The following is an 18684-nucleotide window of genomic DNA, read 5'->3' on the forward strand; positions in this document are numbered from 1 at the left end:
GCATCCGGATGATGATTCTAGCATGAAATTGCTTGGGCACCTGTTAATTTTTAAGATTTTGACACATTCAGCTCAAATGTACACAATTGCTGATTATGGCTGTCAAATCTAAACCAAACGTTGTGCACTCAAATCTTTTGCTGTATTTAGTTTATTTTGGCATCCGGATGATGATTCTAGCATGAAATTGCTTGGGCACCTGTTAATTTGTAAGATTTTGACACATTCAGCTCAAATGTACAATCATGCGCTAAAAACGCATTTAAAGCAATAAAAAGGTGATTATGGCTGTCAAACCTAAACCAAACGTTGTGCACTCAAATCTTTTGCTGTATTTAGTTTATTTTGGCATCCGTATGATGATTCTAGCATGAAATTGCTTGGGCACCTGTTAATCTTTAAGATTTTGACACATTCAGCTCAAATGTACACAATTGCTGATTATGGCTGTCAAATCTAAACCAAACGTTGTGCACTCAAATCTTTTGCTGTATTTAGTTTATTTTGGCATCCGGATGATGATTCTAGCATGAAATTGCTTGGGCACCTGTTAATTTTTAAGATTTTGACACATTCAGCTCAAATGTACAATCATGCGCTAAAAACGCATTTAAAGCAATAAAAGGTGATTATGGCTGTCAAACCTAAACCAAACGTTGTGCACTCAAATCTTTTGCTGTATTTATTTTATTTTGGCATCCGGATGATGATTCTAGCATGAAATCGCTTGGGCACCTGTTAATTTTTAAGATTTTGACACATTCAGCTCAAATGTACACAATTGCTGATTATGGCTGTCAAATCTAAACCAAACGTTGTGCACTCAAATCTTTTGCTGTATTTAGTTTATTTTGGCATCCGGATGATGATTCTAGCATGAAATTTAAAGCATTTAAAGCAATAAAAAGGTGATTATGGCTGTCAAACCTAAACCAAACGTTGTGCACTCAAATCTTTTGCTGTATTTAGTTTATTTTGGCATCCGGATGATTCTAGCATGAAATTGCTTGGGCACCTGTTAATTTTTAAGATTTTGACACATTCAGCTCAAATGTACACAATTGCTGATTATGGCTGTCAAATCTAAACCAAACGTTGTGCACTCAAATCTTTTGCTGTATTTAGTTTATTTTGGCATCCGGATGATGATTCTAGCATGAAATTGCTTGGGCACCTGTTAATTTTTAAGATTTTGACACATTCAGCTCAAATGTACAATCATGCGCTAAAAACGCATTTAAAGCAATAAAAAGGTGATTATGGCTGTCAAACCTAAACCAAACGTTGTGCACTCAAATCTTTTGCTGTATTTAGTTTATTTTGGCATCCGGATGATGATTCTAGCATGAAATTGCTTGGGCACCTGTTAATTTTTAAGATTTTGACACATTCAGCTCAAATGTACACAATTGCTGATTATGGCTGTCAAATCTAAACCAAACGTTGTGCACTCAAATCTTTTGCTGTATTTAGTTTATTTTGGTATCCGGATGATGATTCTAGCATGAAATTGCTTGGGCACCTGTTAATTTTTAAGATTTTGACACATTCAGGTCAAATGTACACAATTGCTGATTATGGCTGTCAAATCTAAACCAAAGGTTGTGCACTCAAATCTTTTGCTGTATTTAGTTTATTTTGGCATCCGGATGATGATTCTAGCATGAAATTGCTTGGGCACCTGTTAATTTTTAAGATTTTGACACATTCAGCTCAAATGTACAATCATGCGCTACAAACGCATTTAAAGCAATAAAAAGGTGATTATGGCTGTCAAACCTAAACCAAACGTTGTGCACTCAAATCTTTTGCTGTATTTAGTTTATTTTGGCATCCGGATGATGATTCTAGCATGAAATTGCTTGGGCACCTGTTAATTTTTAAGATTTTGACACATTCAGCTCAAATGTACACAATTGCTGATTATGGCTGTCAAATCTAAACCAAACGTTGTGCACTCAAATCTTTTGCTGTATTTAGTTTATTTTGGCATCCGGATGATGATTCTAGCATGAAATTGCTTGGGCACCTGTTAATTTTTAAGATTTTGACACATTCAGCTCAAATGTACACAATTGCTGATTATGGCTGTCAAATCTAAACCAAACGTTGTGCACTCAAATCTTTTGCTGTATTTAGTTTATTTTGGCATCCGGATGATGATTCTAGCATGAAATTGCTTGGGCACCTGTTAATTTTTAAGATTTTGACACATTCAGCTCAAATGTACACAATTGCTGATTATGGCTGTCAAATCTAAACCAAACGTTGTGCACTCAAATCTTTTGCTGTATTTAGTGTATTTTGGCATCCGGATGATGATTCTAGCATGAAATTGCTTGGGCACCTGTTAATTTTTAAGATTTTGACACATTCAGCTCAAATGTACAATCACGCGCTAAAAACGCATTTAAAGCAATAAAAAGGTGATTATAGCTGTCAAACCTAAACCAAACGTTGTGCACTCAAATCTTTTGCTGTATTTAGTTTATTTTGGCATCTGGATGATGATTCTAGCATGAAATTGCTTGGGCACCTGTTAATTTTTAAGATTTTGACACATTCAGCTCAAATGTACACAATTGCTGATTATGGCTGTCAAATCTAAACCAAACGTTGTGCACTCAAATCTTTTGCTGTATTTAGTTTATTTTGGCATCCGGATGATGATTCTAGCATGAAATTGCTTGGGCACCTGTTAATTTTTAAGATTTTGACACATTCAGCTCAAATGTACACAATTGCTGATTATGGCTGTCAAATCTAAACCAAACGTTGTGCACTCAAATCTTTTGCTGTATTTAGTTTATTTTGGCATCCGGATGATGATTCTAGCATGAAATTGCTTGGGCACCTGTTAATTTTTAAGATTTTGACACATTCAGCTCAAATGTACAATCATGCGCTACAAACGCATTTAAAGCAATAAAAAGGTGATTATGGCTGTCAAACCTAAACCAAACGTTGTGCACTCAAATCTTTTGCTGTATTTAGTTTATTTTGGCATCCGGATGATGATTCTAGCATGAAATTGCTTGGGCACCTGTTAATTTTTAAGATTTTGACACATTCAGCTCAAATGTACAATCATGCGCTAAAAACGCATTTAAAGCAATAAAAAGGTGATTATGGCTGTCAAACCTAAACCAAACGTTGTGCACTCAAATCTTTTGCTGTATTTAGTTTATTTTGGCATCCGGATGATGATTCTAGCATGAAATTGCTTGGGCACCTGTTAATTTTTAAGATTTTGACACATTCAGCTCAAATGTACACAATTGCTGATTATGGCTGTCAAATCTAAACCAAACGTTGTGCACTCAAATCTTTTGCTGTATTTAGTTTATTTTGGCATCCGGATGATGATTCTAGCATGAAATTGCTTGGGCACCTGTTAATTTTTAAGATTTTGACACATTCAGCTCAAATGTACACAATTGCTGATTATGGCTGTCAAATCTAAACCAAACGTTGTGCACTCAAATCTTTTGCTGTATTTAGTGTATTTTGGCATCCGGATGATGATTTTAGCATGAAATTGCTTGGGCACCTGTTAATTTTTAAGATTTTGACACATTCAGCTCAAATGTACAATCATGCGCTACAAACGCATTTAAAGCAATAAAAAGGTGATTATGGCTGTCAAACCTAAACCAAACGTTGTGCACTCAAATCTTTTGCTGTATTTATTTTATTTTGGCATCCGGATGATGATTCTAGCATGAAATCGCTTGGGCACCTGTTAATTTTTAAGATTTTGACACATTCAGCTCAAATGTACACAATTGCTGATTATGGCTGTCAAATCTAAACCAAACGTTGTGCACTCAAATCTTTTGCTGTATTTAGTTTATTTTGGCATCCGGATGATGATTCTAGCATGAAATTTAAAGCATTTAAAGCAATAAAAAGGTGATTATGGCTGTCAAACCTAAACCAAACGTTGTGCACTCAAATCTTTTGCTGGATTTAGTTTATTTTGGCATCCGGATGATTCTAGCATGAAATTGCTTGGGCACCTGTTAATTTTTAAGATTTTGACACATTCAGCTCAAATGTACACAATTGCTGATTATGGCTGTCAAATCTAAACCAAACGTTGTGCACTCAAATATTTTGCTGTATTTAGTTTATTTTGGCATCCTGATGATGATTCTAGCATGAAATTGCTTGGGCACCTGTTAATTTTTAAGATTTTGACACATTCAGCTCAAATGTACAATCATGCGCTAAAAACGCATTTAAAGCAATAAAAAGGTGATTATGGCTGTCAAACCTAAACCAAACGTTGTGCACTCAAATCTTTTGCTGTATTTAGTTTATTTTGGCATCCGGATGATGATTCTAGCATGAAATTGCTTGGGCACCTGTTAATTTTTAAGATTTTGACACATTCAGCTCAAATGTACGCAATTGCTGATTATGGCTGCAAATCTAAACCAAACGTTGTGCACTCAAATCTTTTGCTGTATTTAGTTTATTTTGGTATCCGGATGATGATTCTAGCATGAAATTGCTTGGGCACCTGTTAATTTTTAAGATTTTGACACATTCAGCTCAAATGTACAATCATGCGCTACAAACGCATTTAAAGCAATAAAAAGGTGATTATGGCTGTCAAACCTAAACCAAACGTTGTGCACTCAAATCTTTTGCTGTATTTAGTTTATTTTGGCATCCGGATGATGATTCTAGCATGAAATTGCTTGGGCACCTGTTAATTTTTAAGATTTTGACACATTCAGCTCAAATGTACACAATTGCTGATTATGGCTGTCAAATCTAAACCAAACGTTGTGCACTCAAATCTTTTGCTGTATTTAGTTTATTTTGGCATCCGGATGATGATTCTAGCATGAAATTCCTTGGGCACCTGTTAATTTTTAAGATTTTGACACATTCAGCTCAAATGTACACAATTGCTGATTATGGCTGTCAAATCTAAACCAAACGTTGTGCACTCAAATCTTTTGCTGTATTTAGTGTATTTTGGCATCCGGATGATGATTTTAGCATGAAATTGCTTGGGCACCTGTTAATTTTTAAGATTTTGACACATTCAGCTCAAATGTACAATCATGCGCTACAAACGCATTTAAAGCAATAAAAAGGTGATTATGGCTGTCAAACCTAAACCAAAAGTTGTGCACTCAAATCTTTTGCTGTATTTATTTTATTTTGGCATCCGGATGATGATTCTAGCATGAAATCGCTTGGGCACCTGTTAATTTTTAAGATTTTGACACATTCAGCTCAAATGTACACAATTGCTGATTATGGCTGTCAAATCTAAACCAAACGTTGTGCACTCAAATCTTTTGCTGTATTTAGTTTATTTTGGCATCCGGATGATGATTCTAGCATGAAATTGCTTGGGCACCTGTTAATTTTTAAGATTTTGACACATTCAGCTCAAATGTACAATCATGCGCTAAAAACGCATTTAAAGCAATAAAAAGGTGATTATGGCTGTCAAACCTAAACCAAACGTTGTGCACTCAAATCTTTTGCTGTATTTAGTTTATTTTGGCATCCGGATGATGATTCTAGCATGAAATTGCTTGGGCACCTGTTAATTTTTAAGATTTTGACACATTCAGCTCAAATGTACAATCATGCGCTAAAAACGCATTTAAGCAATAAAAAGGTGATTATGGCTGTCAAACCTAAACCAAACGTTGTGCACTCAAATCTATTGCTGTATTTAGTTTATTTTCGCATCCGGATGATGATTCTAGCATGAAATTGCTTGGGCACCTGTTAATTTTTAAGATTTTGACACATTCAGCTCAAATGTACACAATTGCTGATTATGGCTGTCAAATCTAAACCAAACGTTGTGCACTCAAATCTTTTGCTGTATTTAGTTTATTTTGGCATCCGGATGATGATTCTAGCATGAAATTGCTTGGGCACCTGTTAATTTTTAAGATTTTGACACATTCAGCTCAAATGTACACAATTGCTGATTATGGCTGTCAAATCTAAACCAAACGTTGTGCACTCAAATCTTTTGCTGTATTTAGTGTATTTTGGCATCCGGATGATGATTTTAGCATGAAATTGCTTGGGCACCTGTTAATTTTTAAGATTTTGACACATTCAGCTCAAATGTACAATCATGCGCTACAAACGCATTTAAAGCAATAAAAAGGTGATTATGGCTGTCAAACCTAAACCAAACGTTGTGCACTCAAATCTTTTGCTGTATTTATTTTATTTTGGCATCCGGATGATGATTCTAGCATGAAATCGCTTGGGCACCTGTTAATTTTTAAGATTTTGACACATTCAGCTCAAATGTACACAATTGCTGATTATGGCTGTCAAATCTAAACCAAACGTTGTGCACTCAAATCTTTTGCTGTATTTAGTTTATTTTGGCATCCGGATGATGATTCTAGCATGAAATTGCTTGGGCACCTGTTGATTTTTAAGATTTTGACACATTCAGCTCAAATGTACAATCATGCACTAAAAACGCATTTAAAGCAATAAAAAGGTGATTATGGCTGTCAAACCTAAACCAAACGTTGTGCACTCAAATCTTTTGCTGTATTTAGTTTATTTTGGCATCCGGATGATGATTCTAGCATGAAATTGCTTGGGCACCTGTTAATTTTTAAGATTTTGACACATTCAGCTCAAATGTACACAATTGCTGATTATGGCTGTCAAATCTAAACCAAACGTTGTGCACTCAAATCTTTTGCTGTATTTAGTTTATTTTGGCATCCGGATGATGATTCTAGCATGAAATTGCTTGGGCACCTGTTAATTTTTAAGATTTTGACACATTCAGCTCAAATGTACACAATTGCTGATTATGGCTGTCAAATCTAAACCAAAGGTTGTGCACTCAAATCTTTTGCTGTATTTAGTTTATTTTGGCATCCGGATGATGATTCTAGCATGAAATTGCTTGGGCACCTGTTAATTTTTAAGATTTTGACACATTCAGCTCAAATGTACACAATTGCTGATTATGGCTGTCAAATCTAAACCAAACGTTGTGCACTCAAATCTTTTGCTGTATTTAGTTTATTTTGGCATCCGGATGATGATTCTAGCATGAAATTGCTTGGGCACCTGTTAATTTGTAAGATTTTGACACATTCAGCTCAAATGTACAATCATGCGCTAAAAACGCATTTAAAGCAATAAAAAGGTGATTATGGCTGTCAAACCTAAACCAAACGTTGTGCACTCAAATCTTTTGCTGTATTTAGTTTATTTTGGCATCCGTATGATGATTCTAGCATGAAATTGCTTGGGCACCTGTTAATCTTTAAGATTTTGACACATTCAGCTCAAATGTACACAATTGCTGATTATGGCTGTCAAATCTAAACCAAACGTTGTGCACTCAAATCTTTTGCTGTATTTAGTTTATTTTGGCATCCGGATGATGATTCTAGCATGAAATTGCTTGGGCACCTGTTAATTTTTAAGATTTTGACACATTCAGCTCAAATGTACAATCATGCGCTAAAAACGCATTTAAAGCAATAAAAGGTGATTATGGCTGTCAAACCTAAACCAAACGTTGTGCACTCAAATCTTTTGCTGTATTTAGTTTATTTTGGCATCCGGATGATGATTCTAGCATGAAATTGCTTGGGCACCTGTTAATTTTTAAGATTTTGACACATTCAGCTCAAATGTACACAATTGCTGATTATGGCTGTCAAATCTAAACCAAACGTTGTGCACTCAAATCTTTTGCTGTATTTAGTTTATTTTGGCATCCGGATGATGATTCTAGCATGAAATTGCTTGGGCACCTGTTAATTTTTAAGATTTTGACACATTCAGCTCAAATGTACAATCATGCGCTAAAAACGCATTTAAAGCAATAAAAAGGTGATTATGGCTGTCAAATCTAAACCAAACGTTGTGCACTCAAATCTTTTGCTGTATTTAGTTTATTTTGGCATCCGGATGATGATTCTAGCATGAAATTGCTTGGGCACCTGTTAATTTTTAAGATTTTGACACATTCAGCTCAAATGTACAATCATGCGCTAAAAACGCATTTAAAGCAATAAAAAGGTGATTATGGCTGTCAAACCTAAACCAAACGTTGTGCACTCAAATCTTTTGCTGTATTTAGTTTATTTTGGCATCCGGATGATGATTCTAGCATGAAATTGCTTGGGCACCTGTTAATTTTTAAGATTTTGACACATTCAGCTCAAATGTACACAATTGCTGATTATGGCTGTCAAATCTAAACCAAACGTTGTGCACTCAAATCTTTTGCTGTATTTAGTTTATTTTGGTATCCGGATGATGATTCTAGTATGAAATTGCTTGGGCACCTGTTAATTTTTAAGATTTTGACACATTCAGCTCAAATGTACACAATTGCTGATTATGGCTGTCAAATCTAAACCAAAGGTTGTGCACTCAAATCTTTTGCTGTATTTAGTTTATTTTGGCATCCGGATGATGATTCTAGCATGAAATTGCTTGGGCACCTGTTAATTTTTAAGATTTTGACACATTCAGCTCAAATGTACAATCATGCGCTACAAACGCATTTAAAGCAATAAAAAGGTGATTATGGCTGTCAAACCTAAACCAAACGTTGTGCACTCAAATCTTTTGCTGTATTTATTTTATTTTGGCATCCGGATGATGATTCTAGCATGAAATCGCTTGGGCACCTGTTAATTTTTAAGATTTTGACACATTCAGCTCAAATGTACACAATTGCTGATTATGGCTGTCAAATCTAAACCAAACGTTGTGCACTCAAATCTTTTGCTGTATTTAGTTTATTTTGGCATCCGGATGATGATTCTAGCATGAAATTGCTTGGGCACCTGTTAATTTTTAAGATTTTGACACATTCAGCTCAAATGTACACAATTGCTGATTATGGCTGTCAAATCTAAACCAAACGTTGTGCACTCAAATCTTTTGCTGTATTTAGTTTATTTTGGCATCCGGATGATGATTCTAGCATGAAATTGCTTGGGCACCTGTTAATTTTTAAGATTTTGACACATTCAGCTCAAATGTACAATCATGCGCTAAAAACGCATTTAAAGCAATAAAAAGGTGATTATGGCTGTCAAATCTAAACCAAACGTTGTGCACTCAAATCTTTTGCTGTATTTAGTTTATTTTGGCATCCGGATGATGATTCTAGCATGAAATTGCTTGGGCACCTGTTAATTTTTAAGATTTTGACACATTCAGCTCAAATGTACAATCATGCGCTAAAAACGCATTTAAAGCAATAAAAAGGTGATTATGGCTGTCAAACCTAAACCAAACGTTGTGCACTCAAATCTTTTGCTGTATTTAGTTTATTTTGGCATCCGGATGATGATTCTAGCATGAAATTGCTTGGGCACCTGTTAATTTTTAAGATTTTGACACATTCAGCTCAAATGTACACAATTGCTGATTATGGCTGTCAAATCTAAACCAAACGTTGTGCACTCAAATCTTTTGCTGTATTTAGTTTATTTTGGTATCCGGATGATGATTCTAGTATGAAATTGCTTGGGCACCTGTTAATTTTTAAGATTTTGACACATTCAGCTCAAATGTACACAATTGCTGATTATGGCTGTCAAATCTAAACCAAAGGTTGTGCACTCAAATCTTTTGCTGTATTTAGTTTATTTTGGCATCCGGATGATGATTCTAGCATGAAATTGCTTGGGCACCTGTTAATTTTTAAGATTTTGACACATTCAGCTCAAATGTACAATCATGCGCTACAAACGCATTTAAAGCAATAAAAAGGTGATTATGGCTGTCAAACCTAAACCAAACGTTGTGCACTCAAATCTTTTGCTGTATTTATTTTATTTTGGCATCCGGATGATGATTCTAGCATGAAATCGCTTGGGCACCTGTTAATTTTTAAGATTTTGACACATTCAGCTCAAATGTACACAATTGCTGATTATGGCTGTCAAATCTAAACCAAACGTTGTGCACTCAAATCTTTTGCTGTATTTAGTTTATTTTGGCATCCGGATGATGATTCTAGCATGAAATTGCTTGGGCACCTGTTGATTTTTAAGATTTTGACACATTCAGCTCAAATGTACAATCATGCACTAAAAACGCATTTAAAGCAATAAAAAGGTGATTATGGCTGTCAAACCTAAACCAAACGTTGTGCACTCAAATCTTTTGCTGTACTTAGTTTATTTTGGCATCCGGATGATGATTCTAGCATGAAATTGCTTGGGCACCTGTTAATTTTTAAGATTTTGACACATTCAGCTCAAATGTACACAATTGCTGATTATGGCTGTCAAATCTAAACCAAACGTTGTGCACTCAAATCTTTTGCTGTATTTAGTTTATTTTGGCATCCGGATGATGATTCTAGCATGAAATTGCTTGGGCACCTGTTAATTTTTAAGATTTTGACACATTCAGCTCAAATGTACACAATTGCTGATTATGGCTGTCAAATCTAAACCAAAGGTTGTGCACTCAAATCTTTTGCTGTATTTAGTTTATTTTGGCATCCGGATGATGATTCTAGCATGAAATTGCTTGGGCACCTGTTAATTTTTAAGATTTTGACACATTCAGCTCAAATGTACACAATTGCTGATTATGGCTGTCAAATCTAAACCAAAGGTTGTGCACTCAAATCTTTTGCTGTATTTAGTTTATTTTGGCATCCGGATGATGATTCTAGCATGAAATTGCTTGGGCACCTGTTAATTTTTAAGATTTTGACACATTCAGCTCAAATGTACAATCATGCGCTAAAAACGCATTTAAAGCAATAAAAAGGTGATTATGGCTGTCAAACCTAAACCAAACGTTGTGCACTCAAATCTTTTGCTGTATTTAGTTTATTTTGGCATCCGGATGATGATTCTAGCATGAAATTGCTTGGGCACCTGTTAATTTTTAAGATTTTGACACATTCAGCTCAAATGTACAATCATGCGCTAAAAACGCATTTAAGCAATAAAAAGGTGATTATGGCTGTCAAACCTAAACCAAACGTTGTGCACTCAAATCTATTGCTGTATTTAGTTTATTTTCGCATCCGGATGATGATTCTAGCATGAAATTGCTTGGGCACCTGTTAATTTTTAAGATTTTGACACATTCAGCTCAAATGTACACAATTGCTGATTATGGCTGTCAAATCTAAACCAAACGTTGTGCACTCAAATCTTTTGCTGTATTTAGTTTATTTTGGCATCCGGATGATGATTCTAGCATGAAATTGCTTGGGCACCTGTTAATTTTTAAGATTTTGACACATTCAGCTCAAATGTACACAATTGCTGATTATGGCTGTCAAATCTAAACCAAACGTTGTGCACTCAAATCTTTTGCTGTATTTAGTGTATTTTGGCATCCGGATGATGATTTTAGCATGAAATTGCTTGGGCACCTGTTAATTTTTAAGATTTTGACACATTCAGCTCAAATGTACAATCATGCGCTACAAACGCATTTAAAGCAATAAAAAGGTGATTATGGCTGTCAAACCTAAACCAAACGTTGTGCACTCAAATCTTTTGCTGTATTTATTTTATTTTGGCATCCGGATGATGATTCTAGCATGAAATCGCTTGGGCACCTGTTAATTTTTAAGATTTTGACACATTCAGCTCAAATGTACACAATTGCTGATTATGGCTGTCAAATCTAAACCAAACGTTGTGCACTCAAATCTTTTGCTGTATTTAGTTTATTTTGGCATCCGGATGATGATTCTAGCATGAAATTGCTTGGGCACCTGTTGATTTTTAAGATTTTGACACATTCAGCTCAAATGTACAATCATGCACTAAAAACGCATTTAAAGCAATAAAAAGGTGATTATGGCTGTCAAACCTAAACCAAACGTTGTGCACTCAAATCTTTTGCTGTATTTAGTTTATTTTGGCATCCGGATGATGATTCTAGCATGAAATTGCTTGGGCACCTGTTAATTTTTAAGATTTTGACACATTCAGCTCAAATGTACACAATTGCTGATTATGGCTGTCAAATCTAAACCAAAGGTTGTGCACTCAAATCTTTTGCTGTATTTAGTTTATTTTGGCATCCGGATGATGATTCTAGCATGAAATTGCTTGGGCACCTGTTAATTTTTAAGATTTTGACACATTCAGCTCAAATGTACACAATTGCTGATTATGGCTGTCAAATCTAAACCAAACGTTGTGCACTCAAATCTTTTGCTGTATTTAGTTTATTTTGGCATCCGGATGATGATTCTAGCATGAAATTGCTTGGGCACCTGTTAATTTTTAAGATTTTGACACATTCAGCTCAAATGTACACAATTGCTGATTATGGCTGTCAAATCTAAACCAAACGTTGTGCACTCAAATCTTTTGCTGTATTTAGTTTATTTTGGCATCCGGATGATGATTCTAGCATGAAATTGCTTGGGCACCTGTTAATTTTTAAGATTTTGACACATTCAGCTCAAATGTACACAATTGCTGATTATGGCTGTCAAATCTAAACCAAACGTTGTGCACTCAAATCTTTTGCTGTATTTAGTTTATTTTGGCATCCGGATGATGATTCTAGCATGAAATTGCTTGGGCACCTGTTAATTTTTAAGATTTTGACACATTCAGCTCAAATGTACAATCATGCGCTACAAACGCATTTAAAGCAATAAAAAGGTGATTATGGCTGTCAAACCTAAACCAAACGTTGTGCACTCAAATCTTTTGCTGTATTTATTTTATTTTGGCATCCGGATGATGATTCTAGCATGAAATCGCTTGGGCACCTGTTAATTTTTAAGATTTTGACACATTCAGCTCAAATGTACACAATTGCTGATTATGGCTGTCAAATCTAAACCAAACGTTGTGCACTCAAATCTTTTGCTGTATTTAGTTTATTTTGGCATCCGGATGATGATTCTAGCATGAAATTGCTTGGGCACCTGTTGATTTTTAAGATTTTGACACATTCAGCTCAAATGTACAATCATGCACTAAAAACGCATTTAAAGCAATAAAAAGGTGATTATGGCTGTCAAACCTAAACCAAACGTTGTGCACTCAAATCTTTTGCTGTACTTAGTTTATTTTGGCATCCGGATGATGATTCTAGCATGAAATTGCTTGGGCACCTGTTAATTTTTAAGATTTTGACACATTCAGCTCAAATGTACACAATTGCTGATTATGGCTGTCAAATCTAAACCAAACGTTGTGCACTCAAATCTTTTGCTGTATTTAGTTTATTTTGGCATCCGGATGATGATTCTAGCATGAAATTGCTTGGGCACCTGTTAATTTTTAAGATTTTGACACATTCAGCTCAAATGTACACAATTGCTGATTATGGCTGTCAAATCTAAACCAAAGGTTGTGCACTCAAATCTTTTGCTGTATTTAGTTTATTTTGGCATCCGGATGATGATTCTAGCATGAAATTGCTTGGGCACCTGTTAATTTTTAAGATTTTGACACATTCAGCTCAAATGTACACAATTGCTGATTATGGCTGTCAAATCTAAACCAAACGTTGTGCACTCAAATCTTTTGCTGTATTTAGTTTATTTTGGCATCCGGATGATGATTCTAGCATGAAATTGCTTGGGCACCTGTTAATTTTTAAGATTTTGACACATTCAGCTCAAATGTACAATCATGCGCTAAAAACGCATTTAAAGCAATAAAAAGGTGATTATGGCTGTCAAACCTAAACCAAACGTTGTGCACTCAAATCTTTTGCTGTATTTAGTTTATTTTGGCATCCGGATGATGATTCTAGCATGAAATTGCTTGGGCACCTGTTAATTCTTAAGATTTTGACACATTCAGCTCAAATGTACACAATTGCTGATTATGGCTGTCAAATCTAAACCAAACGTTGTGCACTCAAATCTTTTGCTGTATTTAGTTTATTTTGGTATCCGGATGATGATTCTAGCATGAAATTGCTTGGGCACCTGTTAATTTTTAAGATTTTGACACATTCAGCTCAAATGTACACAATTGCTGATTATGGCTGTCAAATCTAAACCAAAGGTTGTGCACTCAAATCTTTTGCTGTATTTAGTTTATTTTGGCATCCGGATGGTGATTCTAGCATGAAATTGCTTGGGCACCTGTTAATTTTTAAGATTTTGACACATTCAGCTCAAATGTACACAATTGCTGATTATGGCTGTCAAATCTAAACCAAAGGTTGTGCACTCAAATCTTTTGCTGTATTTAGTTTATTTTGGCATCCGGATGATGATTCTAGCATGAAATTGCTTGGGCACCTGTTAATTTTTAAGATTTTGACTCATTCAGCTCAAATGTACAATCATGCGCTAAAAACGCATTTAAAGCAATAAAAAGGTGATTATGGCTGTCAAACCTAAACCAAACGTTGTGCACTCAAATCTTTTGCTGTATTTACTTTAATTTGGGATCCGGATGATGATTCTAGCATGAAATTGCTTGGGCACCTGTTAATTTTTAAGATTTTGACACATTCAGCTCAAATGTACAATCATGCGCTAAAAACGCATTTAAGCAATAAAAAGGTGATTATGGCTGTCAAACCTAAACCAAACGTTGTGCACTCAAATCTTTTGCTGTATTTACTTTAATTTGGGATCCGGATGATGATTCTAGCATGAAATTGCTTGGGCACCTGTTAATTTTTAAGATTTTGACACATTCAGCTCAAATGTACAATCATGCGCTAAAAACGCATTTAAGCAATAAAAAGGTGATTATGGCTGTCAAACCTAAACCAAACGTTGTGCACTCAAATCTTTTGCTGTATTTACTTTAATTTGGGATCCGGATGATGATTCTAGCATGAAATTGCTTGGGCACCTGTTAATTTTTAAGATTTTGACACATTCAGCTCAAATGTACAATCATGCGCTAAAAACGCATTTAAGCAATAAAAAGGTGATTATGGCTGTCAAACCTAAACCAAACGTTGTGCACTCAAATCTTTTGCTGGATTTAGTTTATTTTGGCATCCGGATGATGATTCTAGCATGAAATTGCTTGGGCACCTGTTAATTCTTAAGATTTTGACACATTCAGCTCAAATGTACACAATTGCTGATTATGGCTGTCAAATCTAAACCAAAGGTTGTGCACTCAAATCTTTTGCTGTATTTAGTTTATTTTGGCATCCGGATGATGATTCTAGCATGAAATTGCTTGGGCACCTGTTAATTTTTAAGATTTTGACACATTCAGCTCAAATGTACAATCATGCGCTACAAACGCATTTAAAGCAATAAAAAGGTGATTATGGCTGTCAAACCTAAACCAAACGTTGTGCACTCAAATCTTTTGCTGTATTTATTTTATTTTGGCATCCGGATGATGATTCTAGCATGAAATCGCTTGGGCACCTGTTAATTTTTAAGATTTTGACACATTCAGCTCAAATGTACACAATTGCTGATTATGGCTGTCAAATCTAAACCAAACGTTGTGCACTCAAATCTTTTGCTGTATTTAGTTTATTTTGGCATCCGGATGATGATTCTAGCATGAAATTGCTTGGGCACCTGTTGATTTTTAAGATTTTGACACATTCAGCTCAAATGTACAATCATGCACTAAAAACGCATTTAAAGCAATAAAAAGGTGATTATGGCTGTCAAACCTAAACCAAACGTTGTGCACTCAAATCTTTTGCTGTACTTAGTTTATTTTGGCATCCGGATGATGATTCTAGCATGAAATTGCTTGGGCACCTGTTAATTTTTAAGATTTTGACACATTCAGCTCAAATGTACACAATTGCTGATTATGGCTGTCAAATCTAAACCAAACGTTGTGCACTCAAATCTTTTGCTGTATTTAGTTTATTTTGGCATCCGGATGATGATTCTAGCATGAAATTGCTTGGGCACCTGTTAATTTTTAAGATTTTGACACATTCAGCTCAAATGTACACAATTGCTGATTATGGCTGTCAAATCTAAACCAAAGGTTGTGCACTCAAATCTTTTGCTGTATTTAGTTTATTTTGGCATCCGGATGATGATTCTAGCATGAAATTGCTTGGGCACCTGTTAATTTTTAAGATTTTGACACATTCAGCTCAAATGTACACAATTGCTGATTATGGCTGTCAAATCTAAACCAAAGGTTGTGCACTCAAATCTTTTGCTGTATTTAGTTTATTTTGGCATCCGGATGATGATTCTAGCATGAAATTGCTTGGGCACCTGTTAATTTTTAAGATTTTGACACATTCAGCTCAAATGTACAATCATGCGCTAAAAACGCATTTAAAGCAATAAAAAGGTGATTATGGCTGTCAAACCTAAACCAAACGTTGTGCACTCAAATCTTTTGCTGTATTTAGTTTATTTTGGCATCCGGATGATGATTCTAGCATGAAATTGCTTGGGCACCTGTTAATTTTTAAGATTTTGACACATTCAGCTCAAATGTACAATCATGCGCTAAAAACGCATTTAAGCAATAAAAAGGTGATTATGGCTGTCAAACCTAAACCAAACGTTGTGCACTCAAATCTATTGCTGTATTTAGTTTATTTTCGCATCCGGATGATGATTCTAGCATGAAATTGCTTGGGCACCTGTTAATTTTTAAGATTTTGACACATTCAGCTCAAATGTACACAATTGCTGATTATGGCTGTCAAATCTAAACCAAACGTTGTGCACTCAAATCTTTTGCTGTATTTAGTTTATTTTGGCATCCGGATGATGATTCTAGCATGAAATTGCTTGGGCACCTGTTAATTTTTAAGATTTTGACACATTCAGCTCAAATGTACACAATTGCTGATTATGGCTGTCAAATCTAAACCAAACGTTGTGCACTCAAATCTTTTGCTGTATTTAGTGTATTTTGGCATCCGGATGATGATTTTAGCATGAAATTGCTTGGGCACCTGTTAATTTTTAAGATTTTGACACATTCAGCTCAAATGTACAATCATGCGCTACAAACGCATTTAAAGCAATAAAAAGGTGATTATGGCTGTCAAACCTAAACCAAACGTTGTGCACTCAAATCTTTTGCTGTATTTATTTTATTTTGGCATCCGGATGATGATTCTAGCATGAAATCGCTTGGGCACCTGTTAATTTTTAAGATTTTGACACATTCAGCTCAAATGTACACAATTGCTGATTATGGCTGTCAAATCTAAACCAAACGTTGTGCACTCAAATCTTTTGCTGTATTTAGTTTATTTTGGCATCCGGATGATGATTCTAGCATGAAATTGCTTGGGCACCTGTTGATTTTTAAGATTTTGACACATTCAGCTCAAATGTACAATCATGCACTAAAAACGCATTTAAAGCAATAAAAAGGTGATTATGGCTGTCAAACCTAAACCAAACGTTGTGCACTCAAATCTTTTGCTGTATTTAGTTTATTTTGGCATCCGGATGATGATTCTAGCATGAAATTGCTTGGGCACCTGTTAATTTTTAAGATTTTGACACATTCAGCTCAAATGTACACAATTGCTGATTATGGCTGTCAAATCTAAACCAAAGGTTGTGCACTCAAATCTTTTGCTGTATTTAGTTTATTTTGGCATCCGGATGATGATTCTAGCATGAAATTGCTTGGGCACCTGTTAATTTTTAAGATTTTGACACATTCAGCTCAAATGTACACAATTGCTGATTATGGCTGTCAAATCTAAACCAAACGTTGTGCACTCAAATCTTTTGCTGTATTTAGTTTATTTTGGCATCCGGATGATGATTCTAGCATGAAATTGCTTGGGCACCTGTTAATTTTTAAGATTTTGACACATTCAGCTCAAATGTACACAATTGCTGATTATGGCTGTCAAATCTAAACCAAACGTTGTGCACTCAAATCTTTTGCTGTATTTAGTTTATTTTGGCATCCGGATGATGATTCTAGCATGAAATTGCTTGGGCACCTGTTAATTTTTAAGATTTTGACACATTCAGCTCAAATGTACACAATTGCTGATTATGGCTGTCAAATCTAAACCAAACGTTGTGCACTCAAATCTTTTGCTGTATTTAGTTTATTTTGGCATCCGGATGATGATTCTAGCATGAAATTGCTTGGGCACCTGTTAATTTTTAAGATTTTGACACATTCAGCTCAAATGTACAATCATGCGCTACAAACGCATTTAAAGCAATAAAAAGGTGATTATGGCTGTCAAACCTAAACCAAACGTTGTGCACTCAAATCTTTTGCTGTATTTATTTTATTTTGGCATCCGGATGATGATTCTAGCATGAAATCGCTTGGGCACCTGTTAATTTTTAAGATTTTGACACATTCAGCTCAAATGTACACAATTGCTGATTATGGCTGTCAAATCTAAACCAAACGTTGTGCACTCAAATCTTTTGCTGTATTTAGTTTATTTTGGCATCCGGATGATGATTCTAGCATGAAATTGCTTGGGCACCTGTTGATTTTTAAGATTTTGACACATTCAGCTCAAATGTACAATCATGCACTAAAAACGCATTTAAAGCAATAAAAAGGTGATTATGGCTGTCAAACCTAAACCAAACGTTGTGCACTCAAATCTTTTGCTGTACTTAGTTTATTTTGGCATCCGGATGATGATTCTAGCATGAAATTGCTTGGGCACCTGTTAATTTTTAAGATTTTGACACATTCAGCTCAAATGTACACAATTGCTGATTATGGCTGTCAAATCTAAACCAAACGTTGTGCACTCAAATCTTTTGCTGTATTT

The sequence above is a fragment of the Festucalex cinctus genome, chromosome 5 (assembly GCF_051991245.1).
Source record: "Festucalex cinctus isolate MCC-2025b chromosome 5, RoL_Fcin_1.0, whole genome shotgun sequence".
NCBI classification, from domain to species: Eukaryota; Metazoa; Chordata; class Actinopteri; order Syngnathiformes; family Syngnathidae; genus Festucalex; species Festucalex cinctus.